Source organism: Eutrigla gurnardus (assembly GCF_963514095.1).
Source record: "Eutrigla gurnardus genome assembly, chromosome: 1".
Lineage (NCBI taxonomy): Eukaryota > Metazoa > Chordata > Actinopteri > Perciformes > Triglidae > Eutrigla > Eutrigla gurnardus.
Genome location: NC_139915.1, coordinates 4,776,057 through 4,795,368, shown reverse-complemented (window position 1 = coordinate 4,795,368; position 19,312 = coordinate 4,776,057). Strand labels below are relative to the sequence as shown.

The 19,312-nt window shown below is 40.8% G+C and overlaps 2 protein-coding genes across 2 annotated transcripts in view; one reads left to right on the top strand and one right to left on the bottom strand.

Moving 5' to 3' along the window:
• Window positions 1-19,312, top strand: part of LOC311013489 (E3 ubiquitin-protein ligase RNF182) — a 315,914-nt gene that overhangs the window by 51,452 nt on the left and 245,150 nt on the right. The window lies entirely within an intron of this gene.
• dok4 (docking protein 4) overlaps window positions 1-19,312 on the bottom strand; it is a 62,031-nt gene that overhangs the window by 30,440 nt on the left and 12,279 nt on the right. Inside the window, exon 2 of the mRNA XM_084017150.1 lies at window positions 10,930-11,047. The gene's annotated coding sequence lies outside the window, so the exon portion shown is untranslated. The remainder of the gene's footprint in view (window positions 1-10,929; window positions 11,048-19,312) is intronic.

Sequence of the window (19,312 nt, the reverse complement as noted above, 5' to 3'; positions counted from 1 at the left end):
TATTCCCTGCTTCCATCTCGTTACATTTCCACTTCAAACACCTCCTCTCCCTTCAGCATTTATTATGCTGCGATGCCGCCGTGGATACAAGGTTACACACATGGATCTGGTGCCCTTTATCGTTCTCGTTCGTTAAAGCTGCACCTTTTTTTATGTTAACAACTAAATGACAGTGTGATGTGAGGTGTCGCTCAACACTCTGCAGCTTCCTGTAGACTTTCATCTTATTTTAGCTCTGATAAACCCACAGTTGCACTGTAGAAACATGGTGGTGCAACATGGTGCACTCCCAATGTAGATAGGAAGGGCTCATGCTAAGCTAATGAAAACACAATGAGTCGTAGTTTCAGGGGATTATACAGAGAAGTGACTTAAACTTGCATTATCTCTGTTGGCCATCAGGGGGCGACTCTTCTGGTTGCAAAAAAAAAAATCAGATTGTTTAGAAGTGTATGAGGAAATTCCTCTACTTCTCACTTGATTTATTATCTCAGTAAACATTGTAAACGTGAGTTTATGGTCTCAATCTCTAGTTTCACATCTTCAATACAGCATGATGTGCATTTAATTAAGTATGGTCCAATTAGAGTCAAATAGACCATATAGCAGGGTATGCTTTAGCGCAGGGCTAACTTGTGATTGGCGGGTCGCTAACACGCTACCAATGCAATTAGCTTCTAGTCACAGCCACAGTCAAAATATGTTCATAGACTTCACTGGTGGCAAAAAAATCCAAGATGGAGAAGGCCAAAATGCAGAGCTTCAAAGCCATAGTCCACAAACCAATGGGTGAAGTCATGATGACTACATTCACTTCTTAAATACAGTCTATGATTTAACGTGGAGGTCTGTGGGGATTGACTGGTTTTTGGAGCCAGCTTCAAGTAGCCGTTTGAGGAACTGCAGTTTCCTCACTTGCACAAATCCAATGTATACATTGGTCTGTGAGGAAGGTATGAAGAAAAATGTTAAAACATCCCATAAATGAATAAAAGTTAATCTCTGTATTCTGCAGTATGTACATTTTCTTCCTTTATATTATATCATCTGTTGAACATCAACAGTCCACTTTGACAGTGAACAATTGTAGGGAGATACGAATATAAACTACATCATCTGCTTGGATTCGATTTTGGACATGATGGCCTCAAGACAGGAATGACCACACGGTCCAGGTCCAAATAAACGGTCATGTGACATTCAGCTGATAGAAGAGAGAGAGAGCTGCTGACACAGAAAATATACACCGCTTCAGTCTGTGGATGGAGTCACAGCGATGAGGAGACGACGATGTGCTTGACCTAGTGACGGAGGAAGTCATGTGTGAAGCACACACACACACACACACACACACACACACACACACAGACATACACACAGACACACACACACACACACCCCCACACACACACACCTCCCCTCCAAAGAGCGAGGACACTTGCCGTCTTAATTGACTCACTTGCGGTAATGAAACTGATATACAGGAGGTGATGTGACTTATACGCCCATTTATGCATCATATGCATGCAGATGCACATGTGCAACCCAGTGTGTGTGTGTGTGTGTGTGTGTGTGTGTGTGTTCCTGTATGTGTTTGCCATCGGGCTGGCAGCAGAGCATTTCCCATAGGGCTCAGTGGTAAATCTCCCTGACAACAGTGGAACAGAGACATTAAACTTTAACAAGGGGATCATTAATACACACACACACACACACACACACACACACACACACACACGCGCACACACACAGATGGCTGGCAAAAGACAAGACAGGGAGAGGCTTATCATTATAGCAATGTTGGTTTTACTAAGTGGCTCGGGCACAAAAGACTATTAAACAAACACACAGATTCTGATTAAATGGAAGAGCACACAATCATGCAAATACACACAGAGAGGCCAATGACTAAAACAAACATGTACATATGAGTGTGTAAACACAACAATAATCTGTCTTTGTCCAAATGGGGGTGTTCGATTGCACCACCTTGAATAAATATTCAGTTCAGGACGCAAGTTCAAGGTGTGCTATTGATGTTTTTTAACGTGAATACATTTGTGGGTATTAGTACATTCAGCATTTTATAGGTTTCCATACATTCAGTAATATTTCACCAATATTTACAAGCCATGTGCAACCACGTCCATTCATTAAAAGTCACAAGCCCATTTGGAAATATTTTCTTTCTTGAGTTTTCCCTAGAACTTATTAAAAATTCAGGATCCAGTGGCCTTTATTATTTATTTACCTGATTTAGATTCAAATGAAAACATGAGCTCATGCTGTCTCTGGTGTCTCTCGGTGTCTTACACCACGGCTTGCTGGGCCTCCGGTTATGCTCCACTAAACACAATGTTTTTCTCTGCTGGTTTCAAACACACTCTAATCCATCACTAGAATTCCTTTCTTGCTGTGTTTAGCTCTCTGCACCTTAGCTGTGTGAAGATTTTCAGAAAGCATCATTTTCATTAACTACACTACACATTGCTACTGCAGTTTACCTTCAGGTAACATAAAACCACGAAAGACCCATCAAACATTCAGCTCAATTAGAACATGTGTGCTCCTACTTTTCTCATTCTTATCTTTAATGCTTTCAGAAATATTCAAGATTTTCCACGAAAATGTTCCATTTAAATGAATAGGTAAATTCAAAAACTCAATATGAATTCATGCATTTTCAACTGCTGCCTAACTCCTTCATACATGCCAAGAAAAAATGGCATTGAAAACTTTAAAACATCCCACATATTTGTACATTCAGTCTGTTATTCAGCATTTCAATCCAATTTAAACTGTTTAGAAATCAAACTTTCTTTGAAGCATATAAATGATGATATTATAATATATATTGGACAGTATGTTCACAGCTAGTAGAGAGGAGATTTAAACATTTTCAGAGAATACCATCTCACTCAATGTCAAAATGTAGGGACATTTGTGCTCTTTCAGACAAAGTCACCGTGGAAGCAAACAGACATCACATCGCAATTTCTTCAGAAATTGCTTTACCAGTTATGAATATTATATTTCATTTCTGCTCCCACAAAATCACACACTGGCCCATAATGGCCCTATAATTTCTTTCAGCTCATTTTGTTTTGGTTTAACAGCTTACTGTTTCTGTTCAGTCTCACCGCTCGTATCAGCTTCGTTTCCAGCAAAAAAAAGCTGCTGCTAAACCCAGTGTACACCACCTGCTCTGCACCAGCCAGCAGGCGGTCTACGTGAGTGACTAGCTGGTGAACGTAGTGGAACACTAAGCAGCTATGGAGCTAGCTAAATTTTTCACACGAGTTGGTGGAGACCAAAACAGAGCTAGAAGGAGGATATAAACATGTTCACCACATATATGTCACTAGGTGCGTATCAATCTATACCTCATTCTATGGCCATTTTCAATTAGCGCATGAAAAAACCTGAGTGAAAACCAATGGCCGTGTATAAGAAGTGGACATCATTACGTCACACATTGTTTTGTGGACTATGGTTTCAAAGTTTTGACCGTTGCGATTTTAGAATATATATTAGAATATTTGCAACCAGTGAACGGAAGTGACCATATTTGGACTGCTGAGGGGTGAGAGATGGATCTGACGAACACAAGCAGCGGAGCAGCAACTTTACTGGATCTGGATCCATCTGGCTTCTGGTGTGAAGCTGTTAACAAAGTTAGCTTCATAATTCAAGGTCAACTTCACACCTTAATAATTTCAGTGTAGGGTAGCCACACCCCACGCTTTATGGTCTATTAAATGGGACCATGATTAACATAATGGACATCCTGCTTTATTGAAGAAGTCTTGAAGCGATTGAGACCACAAACACAAGTTTACAATGTTTACTGAGATAATAAATCAAGAGAGTAGATGGATCATTTTCTCATAGGCTTTTGAATAACTGAATTTCTTATTGCAAGCAGAGGCGTCGCCCTCTGATGGCCAGCAGGGGGACTGTAAGTTTAAGGCTTGTTGTGTTGGCTTCACTTTTCAGAAATGGAGGATGCCGTCTAGTCAAAATGCTGGAAATACAAAAAAAAATTAAAAATATTGCCAAAAAATGTTTTCACTCAGGTTGGGTAGAAAAGAATTGGTTGAATAGAATGTGACGTTATATTACATTTGGATGGAAATCTCGCTAATTTTGTGTTTACAGCTTTTTGGGTCTCAAATATTGAGGCAGAATTAAATTGCAATTAATCATTAAAAACGTATTTAATTTACTGACTACTATAAGAGGAAATGTAACCTTTAGCGGGGTGCAAATAACAGCTTTTAAACTTCATACTGATTATGTTCACAGCTGCTGGAAGCGAGGCAGAGTGTATTAGCAGTAGATGACGTGGCCTTCTGGAGGGAACTCCAGATTGATGTCTGGGTGGATCGTGCAGCCTTCATCCTCACCGACCCAACCCAAAGTACACACCATGTTTGAACAGGATGCCACCAGATGAAAATGACTCACAGGCAGCAAAGAGACATTTCATGCTTCAAGTCAAACTGTAGGGTAACTATTGTTCCAGACAGTGGCTGGGCACTTTAAAAACTACAGTTGTATATTCATGTAATTGATAGTCGTGTAGCCTTTAATGTAACAGTACCATGAATATATAACGCATTTAAACATCTTTTCCTTGTTTTTGTTTTAAGTAATAGCCTGTTTTCTGGCCACTATGTTCCATAAAGCCCAGCTCTGACGAGATTAAGGCATATCTGGTCCTATGGACAGATTTCCTGACCTCTACTGCGGAGCTCCTCAGCTCCTTTAGAGGCCCTTTGTTGCCTCTCTGATTAATGACCTTCTTGTCCGCTCCATGAGTTGTGGTCCTCTCTTGGCAGCTTTGTTGTGCTTCCCTATTCTTTCCATTTTCTGATAATGGATTTAATGGTGCTCCGTTTTTTATCACATGACAGATCATGTGACCCTTGGACGTTATTTAACCAATTATGTGACTGCTAAGTATAATTGGTAGCACCAAATGTTATTGAGGGGCAGTGAATACATATGCATGCAGCACTTTTCTTTTTAATTTTTAATTTTTAGAATTTTTTAAAAACTAAACATTTTTTACTTTGACTTCAAATATGTTTTAATTCCAAGTTGTAATGCTAGAGGGGGGAGTACATGTATAGTCTTCTACACTAACTACAGTATTTGATATAGGCTGACTTCTTACACACAGAGCTTGATTATTCTGACATTAACCACCTGGTCACAGCAACGCCACATACAGATCATTTTTATTTTCATAGTTTTTTTTACTTTTGACCCGTTCCTGGCGTAACAACATTGTAGCCATTTGTTATCACTTAATTGGTGCTTCATTGCGAGCATGCAGTAGAACCCAAATCCTCTTGTCTCATTTAACAGGGTTCTGCGGATCCTTGAAATGTCTTAAATTTAATGTTCACAAATTTCCCCACAGGATTCTCTAGTTGTTAATTTAAGGATGGCTAATTTATGCACCGTTATCTCTTCGTAATTGATCCTCTGTAGATGAAGCTCATAGACTTGCCATACAAACACCAGTTTGCTGCTGGCATCCATGTTTCCCTGAGCTGATGTACTGAGACGCATTTAGATTGGATGTCGGGAATACTGACTCAGAATGATCGACTTCTGACCCGTAATGGAATGCCGTGTTCCCCACGCCTGTATTATAATGGCCTATGGTGACCGATGGTGACAGATTTACAGTGGTGGTTTACTCCAAAGGGTTGGTGTGTGATCACAAGCTAACCCATGAAAACATACATTTGATGTGCATAGCGGTGTAAGCTAGAAATTGCTAATAACATTCACTATGTTATTCATTCAGCAAATAACAATTTTTATGTTCATTTAGGGTGACGTAATATTAATGTGCGTCCACTAAAATTATTTTACTTTGCCACTGACAGGCTCAGATTGTTATTATAAGTGTCTGACAAGATAATGGAAAGGACCCGACAGAAAAATAACAAAAAATTATGCATTTCAATTATTTCTCTGCAAGGTGTTTTCTATATTTGGATGATTTGGAAATGGCACTGAAATCCCAATTGATTTTGATATCAAAACAACTGTCTGGCTCTTCAGGGACTAATAACAACCGGAGAACTGGGAAAAGCTTTGGTGCAAACCTCTGCTGGGCCGTTTAAGAGCGCAAAACAAAACAAAAAGAAAACGTGGAGCATGAGAAATGTGGCGTTCCCAACACGGGTGCTTGATTTTGTACCCTTTTAATGGCTCTAGAGATAATGAGCTTATGAAACCAGACCACTGCATTTCAAATTATATTTTCACATTATATTTTTAAGTATTCGTATTTCAGGTGGTGTGTCCCATATAGAATTCAATGATCCACCGTCTATGCTATCATAAGTCAGGTTTGATGATACACTATTAAGTCCAATGGAACGAAACCAATAGGCTTCAGCATGGGCATAAAAGAGCCATAATGACTAAGCTTGGATAAGCACCATCATGACCAGAGGGACCAAATGCAGTGCCCTTCTCCCCAAAATGTTCTTTCCTTTCCGTTCCTTTTCATATGTGTACATACTGTATGCTACTGGGTGTTCAGTATTTGACCACATCAAGTCAGAACATATGGAAGTCTAGGGCTGGCAATATTAAAAAATAAAATGTTGGATCAAACGGATTTTTCTTTCTTTATCTCACCAGGAAAATGGTGGGACTACGGATCCTGTTGCAAACAAAGAAGAAGAAGAGGGAACATAAACTGGCCACTTCAAGAAGAACACGTAGCCCAAATAAACACCGATGCACCATTTCAATGGAACCTGGTGAGTATGAAGAAATGGTGCGTTCCATTTACCTCGGAAGTCGGAAGCCGGAGCTGGGAATGACGTCACGCCCGAGTTATCAGCGTTTCAGTTACAAAGTCGGAAAAAGTAGCCAACGGCCAAAAACGGAAGAGGAAACAAGATGGCTACATCTACAAAAGTTATTCTCGCACTTGCCTTGTCCGAATATAAACACCTTCTGGACAAATATGCGGTCCTTCTGCAACCTGCAAACACTGTGGATTAAGAGAAAACACAATGTCTTTCTACGTATTTCATTGTTTACAAAAAGTATCGATCGCCCTTTGATCGGTCATCCGTAACGTTACTGTTTACAACCGGGGCAGCCATCTTTAAATGTCAAGTTGGGCTTGTGTGGATCGTCCGACTTTCTGAGTCGGAAATCTGACCTCGGGGCTCGTTCCAGTTGAAATTTCCAACTCGGAGCTCGTATATCCCGATTTCCGAGTACAACTGGAACGCACCATCAGCAGTAACATTACAATGTGAATGGAGCAGTGCATTGTGTGTAGAGTTTAGTTTTCGATGAATAAATGCTACAACATGACTCAATCTAAGTTCCCGTGTCGTAGTTTCAGCCAGCTGCTAATTAAAGTGAAGGGAATTAGCCCAGAAATTAGCAACAACTTAATATTTCTTTTAACTGTGTAACTGATATATTAAATAGTTAATTATTAATATCCCTACTGCAAACGTATCTGATGAAAAAAAATGTATTGTTAAAACTGTAATGTAGTTTTTTTTTTTATTATTAAGTAGTCATATCAGTAATCGATACCATCAAGTACTGAAAGTGATTGTACTTGTAGGTGGTCTACGAAATATCCATTCAAAAATCATTAATTATTCGTGGGAGCCTCTGCAAGGATACACTTATTTTTATGCAATAAATGCCTCAGTGGTTGTACACTACTTGTCTAGATGAATAGTGGGATACTTTGAGTCCACTATACTGGGTAAAATAATTCTCAGTATTCATTCAAGCAGCACTTCAATGTGGCAAACTCACTATAGTTGACTGTATAGTGAGTAGTGAGGGATTTCAGGCACAGCCTTGGTGTGTTTAATTACTTTCAAATGGGCTTCAATTGCACCATCAGTCTTAATGGCTCAGTCATTCATCTGCTTGAATAGTGATCAGTTATTGAAAACACAAACACAAAAGACATCTTGTCAAGGCAAGATCTAATTCATAACAAGGGCACGCCAATAGATTCACTGATGCACCCTCATTGATCCTGTTGGCTCTTCCTGTGTGTGTGTGTGTGTTTGTGTGTGTGTGTGCGATGACACTGAGTCAATGGAGCGTTCACAGTCTATTCCCTGACAAGCCAGCAGCCCTTACAACAACACGCATCCAGCCACAGTGCAAACACATCCACGACGACAAAAGTGTCTGCATATAAATGTCAAATGAACTGTGAGGCGTTGGCATAATAATATTTTAGTGGCTCTGCAAAGAGAAACGAGAAGAGTGCACTCACTAGAGTTCAGATCTCCGCCTGTTGTGTCTGCAACGACTACTGCTGTGTTGTATAATTGAATGATCACAACCCGCAATATGCTAACCCCCCGTCTAGAGACCAATGGGCTGTAAGGCGTCATGAAACACGCATTCAATTCATTCAAACTCAAAAACAATGAACGCAGGCAATCTGCACAAAGTCGTTGTACGCCATAGTAATCTTGTAGTAGTGAGTGGAAAGTCAGCAGGCAGTCAATGGCAGTGGAAAACAAGCAATAACAGGTGTGAGTTGCCAAAACCACAACATGCAGCCATAAGAGACCGCCCAAAATACTATGCAGATTGCTGCAGCAGAAAGCGAGCTGTGGACGGACACAGAGGAGCACATTCATTCACACACACACACACACACGAGCGGTCGCATGATTCTCCTGGCAGAGATAACGTCATGTCAGTAGCTGCGGAGACAGGATGACGTGGCTCTATCTACTTCCTGGGAATTCTCTTCACTGTTTACACAAGGATACCGAAGAGCAGCCTGCTGACCCCTTCAACTGTCTCCCTCTATCACGTGACCCCTTTCTTGCAATTGAGCCAGTTATGTGTGTTTGTAATGAGAAGGCATTTTCACAGGTGGAAGGTTCTCCTGACTTTGAAATATTGCACGATTGATGAGCTATTGACAAGCTAGTTAATTATGTTGTGTGAGTTTATGGATTATTTTTCCAGGACGTTAGCACGGCATTGGTTCCCTCAACAAAAAGTCAATGTGATTTTCCAGATTTCAATAAATCTATGTAGTTTTATTTACGATCAGATTTTGTTTTACAGGAGAGGAACGCCACGTAGAGCAATCGCTGAGGTGTACAGTATATGCAAAGTCTGGCAACCAACGCGTGTGTTTGTATACTTATATACACACTTGGGTTTGTTTGTGTGCGTGTGTATGTGTGTGTGTGTGTGTGTGTGTGTGTGTGTGTGTGTGGTAACCTTTATCCTCTCCTGAGTATTTTCACTCTCAGGTTGATACTTTTGAACATCAAACATCACATCTGGTCAGTATCACTGTACGCCTAGACACACACGACTAATGAGATTACTGCCAGTGGCAAACACACACACACACACACACACACACACACACACACACACACACACACACACACACACACACACACACACACACACACACACACACACACACACACATCACAGTGAGCCATGGGGACACACACATCACACACACACACACACACACAGCCACCTGTCTCTCCAGCCTCTCGCCTGCAGAGAAGTGACTCATGAAATCAGTCAGGCAATCCCCTATATCCCTCCATGCCTGTCTCCTCTCTTCTTCTTCTTCTCCTCCTCGCTTTTTCCCCCTTTTACTAACGTGCTCCCCCAATTTTCCGTCTTTCACTCTCCTCTCTCAACCCTCACTTATTCATTCCTTCAAACGGCGTCCTCTCTGAGTTCATACCATCGTCCAGAGGTGCTCTGTGAATTTCACTGAGTCGCGTGCACTCTCTAGGAAGCCACACAGTGGCTGTGTTAACCTAAAAATAAACTTTATTTCTGTGATTTAATTGCAATAAACGGATGAACGGGATGCAAGAATAACTAGATAATTATGTTGATTTGTAAGCAGTCTGAAGTTTGTAAGGTCTGTCTGCAAGACGACAGGCAAACAACTTTTAAAATGCTTGTTGTCTAAATGGGGTTTGGATCGATCGGAGGCAGGCTATGCTAACACTGTAGCTGCAAAATAATGGGGTCTAGACATAAATATGGCAGCGAGCTTGTTGTTTGGACCATAAAGAGACTGGCTTCTCCACATAGTCTGGTCTCTGGACTAATATGAGCTACTATCGTAGAGCTCTGGGGGACCACAGACACAGGAAACATGATGTTTTTCCCTCCATTTCTGATTCAGTACTCTGGTCTTAGACTGTGAGACACAGCATCACACAAATTGGTGTTTTTCCATTGACTTCATATGCAATCAAAATGTTCGCTTTGCATTTGTTGTGAACACAGCACACAAACAGCTGCAGCATTCAAAAGAAGAAAATATCCTCTTTCTTCGAAGCCATTCTCAGCAAACGTTCAGCTATGTTATTGTGTACAAGAGGAAATGTGGGCGTTTGGTGGAGTTGTGATGCTCAAACAGCTGCAAGCGAAGGAGGCTGTTTGTCTAATGTTTGTCTGAGGAAAAGGGATTGAAAAAAGACTTAAAATTAATCTTTTTAATTGATCATGTATCAAGATTTTGAGATTATTCTGATCAATTGAAGACTGAATCGTCCTGAGACATGTATTTCTTAAGAAAGCTGCCAAGTTCTTGTCAACTTTTAAGAGCAACACTAGAAAGCATCCGGACTGGAAACACTAGTTTGTGGTTTGGGCACGTCCCAGGACAGGAGGGCTCTGCGATGGGTGAATAAAACCTCCCAGAACATCTTCGGTGAGTGATATTGGTGAGCAGAGGTCCATGCAGGGAGCCCGAAGGATAGTAAAAGACAAAACCCAGGCTGACTCCTCAACTCAGTCCTAAAAATCTATTCTCTCAGTCTAAAAAAATCCCAAAATGAAACTAAACAACATTTGAACTGAAATTGTACTTGTGTGGTTCAGGGTTAGCAAGGCACTCACCTACAATTAAATCACCTGTGATGAGTAGTGAGAAGCCAGAGAGGGATCATATCCAATGCTGGTGCCTTTTGGGGAGGGATGATTGATGATTCAGGGTGCAAAGAGCAGGTCAGGGGCCCTGGAGAATACAAAAAAAAAAAAAAAAAAAAGTTTATAGCAGGTCACACACTATATGTACTCCAAATACACAGCTTCACACTCTGCTTTCATACATTACCAGCTATTTAAATAAAAAAGCATGACACACCTAACTAGCACAAAACTAGAATGACCCTCACGAGTTTCACGGTTGTTTGTCTCCACCAATCAGTTTACATGGAACCAGTTTACATCCCTGTCTGTCCAAATATCATCATTTTATCCTACAAGACATTTATGTGAATTTGTCATAATTTGCGCATGAATTCTTGAACCGGTTTCCCAGACTCAACCAGACCCAACTTGGCTGCTGCTGATAACAGCTTCCCCACTTCCTGTACATTGCTAATTACAAGTTATAAAGAGGATGCATGTAATAATATACTTGTGTCGTAAACCATCAATTAGACACGCAGCATCATTTGCATTAATTTGGAGTCCTGCTTTTGGGCCCTCAACTTATGTAAGTCCAATATCCACTCTCTCTTAGCTCCGTTTTTGGTCTCTACCATCTCCTGAGAAAATGATAGTTTATTTAGTTTTTAAACAGTGTTCACCAGCTAGTCTCTAACTGTGTCTGTCTGCTATTTGATGTTTAGCAGGTGCCCTAAAGTAGGTGTATCCAAGCCTTTTCACTGGTAACAAGATTGGTGAGAGCGGTAGATAGAGAGACAGTAAAGTTGAGTCCAAATCAATGAGCTGGAAGAGGCTTAAAATGAGCTGATAGAGTGATTGTGGGTTTGTCGCTATCAGCGACCTCTTTTTACATTAAACAAAGTCATTTGATCTATTTTTTGGGTTTTAGCCCTCCTGTAGTGTACCTGGAACAGACTTGCAACGTAACAAATGTACAGTGTAATCTAATCTAATTTAATTTTCACTGTGATGGATGACTCAAATTTCAAGTGTCTGCAACATGGGGAGATTTTTGTTGTGTACGGCATTGAATAGAAACCGGTTTCTGCAGGGAATGACAGCTGGATCAACCTGCTCTAGCAAGGTCTCGTTTGAACATTTTTCCCTGCTGTGTGCTGCTCCCATGTCACATAATGTGCCTCATAGCGACAAACCAATAACCAAACGTAAAACCCCTCAAGTTATGGAGCCCTGGTCCAGTTGGTCATCCAGATACACTCCACCAAGTGTGCTAAATTCCAATTTAAGAACATTAACATGGTAGGAAACTAATATTTGCTACTATATGTAAAGACATAGTTAAGTTGTGTTTACCTGAGCAGAGAACAAATTCACACTCCCTCTGTGTGGGTGCCAAAAATAGTCTGACTCAAAGCCCCTGGCGAATAACTTTTAATACACAGTATTTGTAAGGATTTAACAAATTGTTAATTATTAAGCTTTAGAAGTGCTGATTGGTGGATTTTGTTACCTTTGGACAGAGCCAGGTTAGCCATTTCCCCTGTATGCTAAGCTAGGCTAAGCAGCTGATGGCTGCAGCTTCATATTTAATAGATATATAAGAAATTGTAACCGCCAGAAAACAGCGCAAGTGGGTTATACTCAATTTACATTCCTTATTTAGAGTGAAACTGGCAGTCAGAACATAATGTTCCATAATAATGGAAGAAATTGTATTCGATTGTTGAAAAGATTAGGTCATGACCTTCTTAAGCTCTGATTGATTGATGGACTGATGTCATGATGCTATTGGTTGAAACTGGTTAATACTAACTGATGTAAGCACCGATCATATTTTGTTTTCCAGGAGGAAAAAAAAAAGGATTTTGATACAAATATATGGGACATATATTGTTAAAAAGATGCACAATATGAACAAGAATGTGATCTTAAAGGGTTAAAAAGGATTTTTTAATTTCAGCTCGACTTTAATGTATTAAATGAGCTTGGTCCTTTCATCAAGAAACTACTTTTTAATGCTGAATGTGAGACCTTGTGTAAGAACTTGTGAAAATGAATATTTTCTGCACTGATAGCAGCAAAGACAAACAATGAGAGAATCTGGAAGATAAAAGGAAGGATGCAATTATGGAAAGTACAAATAACAGAACAAAAAGGGGGAGTTTGGGATGAAACAGAGCATTTCAGGCACTCCTCTCGCTCTCTCTCTCGCTCTCTCTCTCTCTCACACTCACACAGATACACACACACACACACACACACCCTCATGCCTCTCCCCAGTCAGCCTCAAGGCTAACACTTGGGATAGCGTCAGTCTGTCTGCTCATAACTATCTGTCACAGATAACGGTTGGGATAAACACACACACACACACACACACACACACAAACTTGCTCTCCCACGCTCACCCGCAAACACGTCCCTGGACAGCTGGGGCACAGACAGACAAGACACTGCGTCTCCAGCCCCATATCAGATGATTGTATGCATACACTACAAACACACATGCCCGCAGCCATAACCACTCACGGTTATCACATCACAAGAGAGCCACAGTGAACAGCTAACTTCAGGACTTCTATAAAATATGGATACATTAATGTTAAAATGAAAAGAAAAAAAAACGCCCTTCTTCTGAGAGGTACATGGAGAAAATGGGCCAACAACATTTGATCGATACGACCATGAATGAGCGCGGCTAAGTCGCCATGTTAAAAGAACAGAGGGTGTGTGCATTATATCACTGAGTCTACAATCAAGGCCTATATTCATGCAGCACACAGTACAGTAACTGTGACAGCAAAGTGCCAATTATGTTCATTTTGCAGCTTGTCTTGACTTTGCTCGCTCTGAAACGGGCAGGGCAGCCGACCAGAGAGACGTGTCAATACAAATTGGGTGCTTCTGTGTATGAAACACTGCGCTTCGGCTTCTGTCTGCTAAAAAGCCTCGCATGACGCCGGTGCATTCATGTGCTTCTGGCATGCACACAGACAGGTATCTCTACACATCATAAACCTTCCTCTACTTGTCATATACCTGCATGAGTGAGTCTGAACCAACCTGCCTTTATGGGCAGTTTGTGCATTGAAAGACCAGAAAAGATACCCTGAAAGTTTTTTTTTTTACGCTTGACTGAGGCTGGCAAGATAAAAACAACAGTATAAATCGTGACTTGCATTAATCATTTAGCCTTAAACCTGTTGTAATTATTAAATAATGATCTAATGATCACATAATGACATAATGATCAATGACATAATGATCGTAATTATTTGAACTGACCGCGCACGGTTCTCAACCGTTGGATTCCACGATCGAGGGAATCGAAAGCTAATGTTACAAATGTGCCAACAAAAACAAAGGGAACAAGGTGTGTATTCATCCGCCGGGTAATTGAAGTGTCCACCTGAGCACTGTGTTCCAATGTCAGGAAAAAACAACAAGGAAAAAGAGAGCTTAGCTGTCGAGATCGTACTGCTGTTGGACAGGTTTCCTCTCTTTCTGCTCAGTTCTGATTCGATGGTGCTGGAGGTGCTGATAACGCATGGTTTTCCCCAGAGCCGTCAGCTTTTCTAATTAGAGAATTCACATTCAAATGTTTCGACAAACAAGATCAAGCCTCCATTAATTAACTGTTTTTGTTCCATTAGGTCAGCCAACAGTGTCAGAACTAAATAAATCTGGGTGCCTTGGAGCAAGAGGTGAAACATTGTTAGCAAACTATTTCCAGATTAAATGACAATTCTTAGCCAATTAATTCAACAAGGACATAGGTAGTCACAGAGCCAAAAACAACAGCGCTAAATGGACAGAAATAGACAATTTAAGTTTAAGTTCTTAAGTATAAGTTTAATTAGCCTTTTGACCCCCGCATGAGCTGACATTTTCAGTCCCCATAGCGATAGCTGTGTTTTGTGTAACAGCCAGTATGCTAGCTTTGTAAAACACAATGTAACAAATAGATAGTTATAAATGTATTGAATTTTGCTTTACAAAATAATGGCCTCCAATAGATCGGCATATTGTCAGCGATACCCGATCCAGCTACTTGAGTAAATTCTTAATTGCCATTATATGTATGACAATTAATTATCAACCGAAATCGTGACATAATCCATACGTACCCTGTTCACTTTGTAAACCCACTATCAGCGGGGCTTAAAGCAATGTTGGCCGGTCAGTCCACTGCTTTGTCTGGACCAAAATATGTCATACTCGTATTGGATTACCATTTTTTACCATTACCATCCCTCTGGATGAACTGTAAAAGCCTTGGAGATGATCTGACTTTTAGTGCCTTCATCAGGTCAAAATGTCCATTTGTACAACAATGCAAAAATAATGGCGTTCCTATGAGCCTCAGCTGTACTTTGTGTTTAATGCTATTAGTAAATGCCATTAGCATAGTCGTTGTAATCAAATTAGCAAATTGATTTCACCATTTAGCTCAAAGCACTGCTGTGCCTGACTAAAGAGTTCCTGACCCGCTAGCATGATGAGCATGTACATTTTTTTTCCAATAGCATCATAGTCAGCAAATAGCTTTGCAAGACAGCGAACTGCATTGGGAAATGTACATAACAGGCCAACGCTAATGCACCTTTATTTGTCTTTCACTGCTTGTCATCGTTATATATTCTATGATGAAGTGCAGCAGCATTGGCTCACCTGTAGGGTGCATATGTTCATGTAGCCGAGAAGAGAAAATGTGATGCCCACAATCAGTTATTAAACATGAAAAGACTGTTTGTCAATGGTCTAACCAGACAACTCCCCAAAACCAGATGCTGTGTGCCAAGGTCCTGCAGTAATGCTGCGATTCTGTGAACATTCATGCACATTTTTCCACTAAATTGTACTATATTTCATAAGCAATACAGTCAGTTATAAAATCTATTCAGACAGTTTAAGGCTCTCTCAAGTCTCTTCTCTGGTCTGAACCAACAAAACAAAGCTAATGAACTCATTCAAATTAAAACAACTCGACATGAAACCTGCAGGGGTTTTTTTTATAATGTCTTCTTGGTACTTTTGGGTATAAGCAGTGTAGTAGGACTACACCAATACACAACCTCAGATCCAATGCAAATACATTGCAAAACATGATATCTTAATCAAATAACTGCCACAGTTTGTATGTTCCTGTTCCTTTGTGTGTGTGTGTGTGTGTGTGTGTGTGTGTGTGTGTGTGTGTGTGTGTGTGTGTGTGTGTGTGTGTGTGTGTGTGTGTGTGTGTGTGTGTGCGTGCGTGTGTGTGTGTGTGTGTATCTGTGAATATTAGCCAGTGGAGACTCTTGAGGGAAAGCTTGTCTACTTGCACTACAAGAACATAATCAATGAAAATGTACATGAGAGAGCTTTCCTTGGAAAATCTTAATCAAAATAATTATGAGAGAAGCAATCTACATGACTTGAAGCAGGCCAATCTCCATCCACAACATGGCATCGCATCATGAATATTCATGCAGACATAAATCCTAGTTAATGAGTTGTTTTCCCCCCCATACTTTCTCAGTTAAAGGTGGAATGTGTAAGACATGGACAAAATGTTAGTTTCTCCAAGTGAGTCACTGTGGCATGTAGTCTGCCCACCATGAGAGGATCAACAAGTAGAGCTTCCCCAGTCCATGTACGTTTGTTCCAACGTTTTGATCGTTAGAAATGGATTGGATTACAGTCAATAAGAAATGTTTCTGCTCCCAGGAGACTACATCGCCGAGAGGAGAGAGTGTGGCAACTCCCAGGAGATGGACCTTCAGTTAGCAACTGTGTACCAACTCAAATTCACCAGAGGTGCTTTGGGTTTGGTTTGGTTAGGTCTCTCACCCAGCTAAAGACTTCCAGCAGCCAGCATTTGAGCACTGGCTAAAGTTCAGCACCACATCCTACTACACATAAAATCAGAGATATTTCTGGTTCTATAATTGAGGAACTATTCACCTTTTTTATTTAGTTACTTAAAACATATACACTAAAATCAAATCCTATCTAAACTGAATCAATATTCAATTGCAGCATAATTAAGTTCTATCAAATCAGCAATAAATGGTAGTTTTACAAATCTAACTGTATTGTTTTTTAACTCAATTGCAGACCATAAATCTAAATGTGTATCCTGCCACCAAAGACAAAGATACACATACTCACAATGAATACGAAAGAGGGCTGCATTAAAGCCGTAATGTACACTGTCACAGCCAAAACCAGCCAGGATGTCATTAAAGCAGCATCGTTTAAAGGCATGAAGAACAAAAATAGCTAATAGAAGTGAAAACTTAATTGGAATAGACATTGAAAAGTATTCAATGGAAATAAAATAGAACCATTCCCTACCATTATTCGTGAAGTACTACTCTATAAAATGTACCCCAACCGTTTTCCTGCCTCAGGAGTGAAGCTGGATCTGGTCACTAACAGACTTTACACAGACTAAATTGGCTTTCATCTCTCTATGCAAGCGCGCACACACACACACACATGCGCGCGCACACACACACACACAAACACACACAAACATATGCAGACAAACACACATGAAGGGGAACACAGTTGGTAGCACTAAATCCTCGGCGATTGCTACTGTTTGGTGAGGGCTTTCGGAGTTCAAGGCTAGAGCATTGACGTATGAAGAACTCTGGATGCAGCGTTGGAGGCGGAGCCCCGTTCATTCCTATTAAAGATGCTCAGTGGTGTAAGAAAGTTCAACTAAGTATTAAATGACCCGGATCTTCTGGTGATCGTCTGCATTGCTGGGTCTCTAGTGCAAGTCCACCCTACCTTCCTCTTGAAAGGAGGAAGGTAAACGAATATGGATTTTACAACTCTTAGAAACTAACCCTAACCCATCCATCCATCCATCCATCCATCCATCCATCCATCCATCCATTGTCTACCGCTTGTCCTGTATTCAGGGTCGCGGGGGGGCTGGAGCCGATCCCAGCTGTCATTGGGCGAAGGCAGGGTACACCCTAACCCAACAATTTCAATAAAGGGTATTCAAGTGTTCATACTCGGATGTTGATTTCCCCAAAAATATATCTGTTGATGTACAGAAGTCTCTTTCCCAATCTAATGGTCTATGGCAAAAGGGCTTTTTGGGCCCATTGGTGTCACGTGACGGACCTGAAAGTTGAAATTACAAGACTTGTCTACGATATAACATTTCCTCCAAAGCCCATTGCTGTTCTTGGGGGATTGGAGAGGGATGTGCCTTTTTCCAGATTAGATGAAGGGAGGAAGGGACTAAGGAAGGGAAAGGAACTGGGAAGGAAGACGGGAAAGGGCATTGGTCAATGAACACCATCTGCCAATGCTGGGACAGACTGCTGAGCTGTCTACAGATATTACAGAGACTGGCGCCCATCAAGTGTGCACACACACACACACACACACACACACACACACACACACACACACACACACACACACACACACACACACACACACACACACACACACACACTTCCACACACATGAGGATATGATGACATAATAGACCAATTTGGAGAGGACATCGCGTTTACGTCAATGCAATTGAGGTGGCAGGAAAACAGCAGGAATAATTTGAAACTAGAATAAATAAAAATATGTTGTTGTGCTGTAGGATGTCAAATAGGAATGCAAAAAAGTACCTTACAGGGAAAAAGCGTAAAAAAAGAGGCAGCCACCTCACATGTAGATAAATGTATTTTCTAAATCCTAACTGCAAATGCGAACGCGAACACACACACACACACACACACACACACACACACACACACACACACACACACACACACACACACACGCACACACACAAGCTGAGAAAGATCAAAGAAAGAGACTGAGCCTCTTCCTCTGTCTCTTTCTATCTATATCAGTCTGTCTCCGTCTCTTACACACACACACACACACACACACACACACACACACACACACACCCACACACACACACACACACACACACACACACACACACACACACACACACACACACACACACACACACACACACACACACACACACAGTAGTCTCACTGATACCAGCAGAGATCAACTCCAGTGATCAAGATTATTAAACTGCGGGCATTTGGGCATCACTTGTGCGTCAGCGTTATCGGGGACATGGATTTATTTTTTTTGGACCGAATAGAAATCAAAGTTTCCTCAACATGCTGCTGGCCTCTCCATGTCTTCCGACCGACTCTCTTTCCATTATATTTTACGAGTTTCATCTAATACAGAAACATTTTAATTATTAATGATGTCCGTATTGATTTTGCCATCAAGCCAGTTGTCACGCTCACCCTCTCTCAGTTTCAATTCACATCAATCAATGCTTTATTGGCATGAGACAGGGACTTCATGAAATTGCAAAACAAGAAGG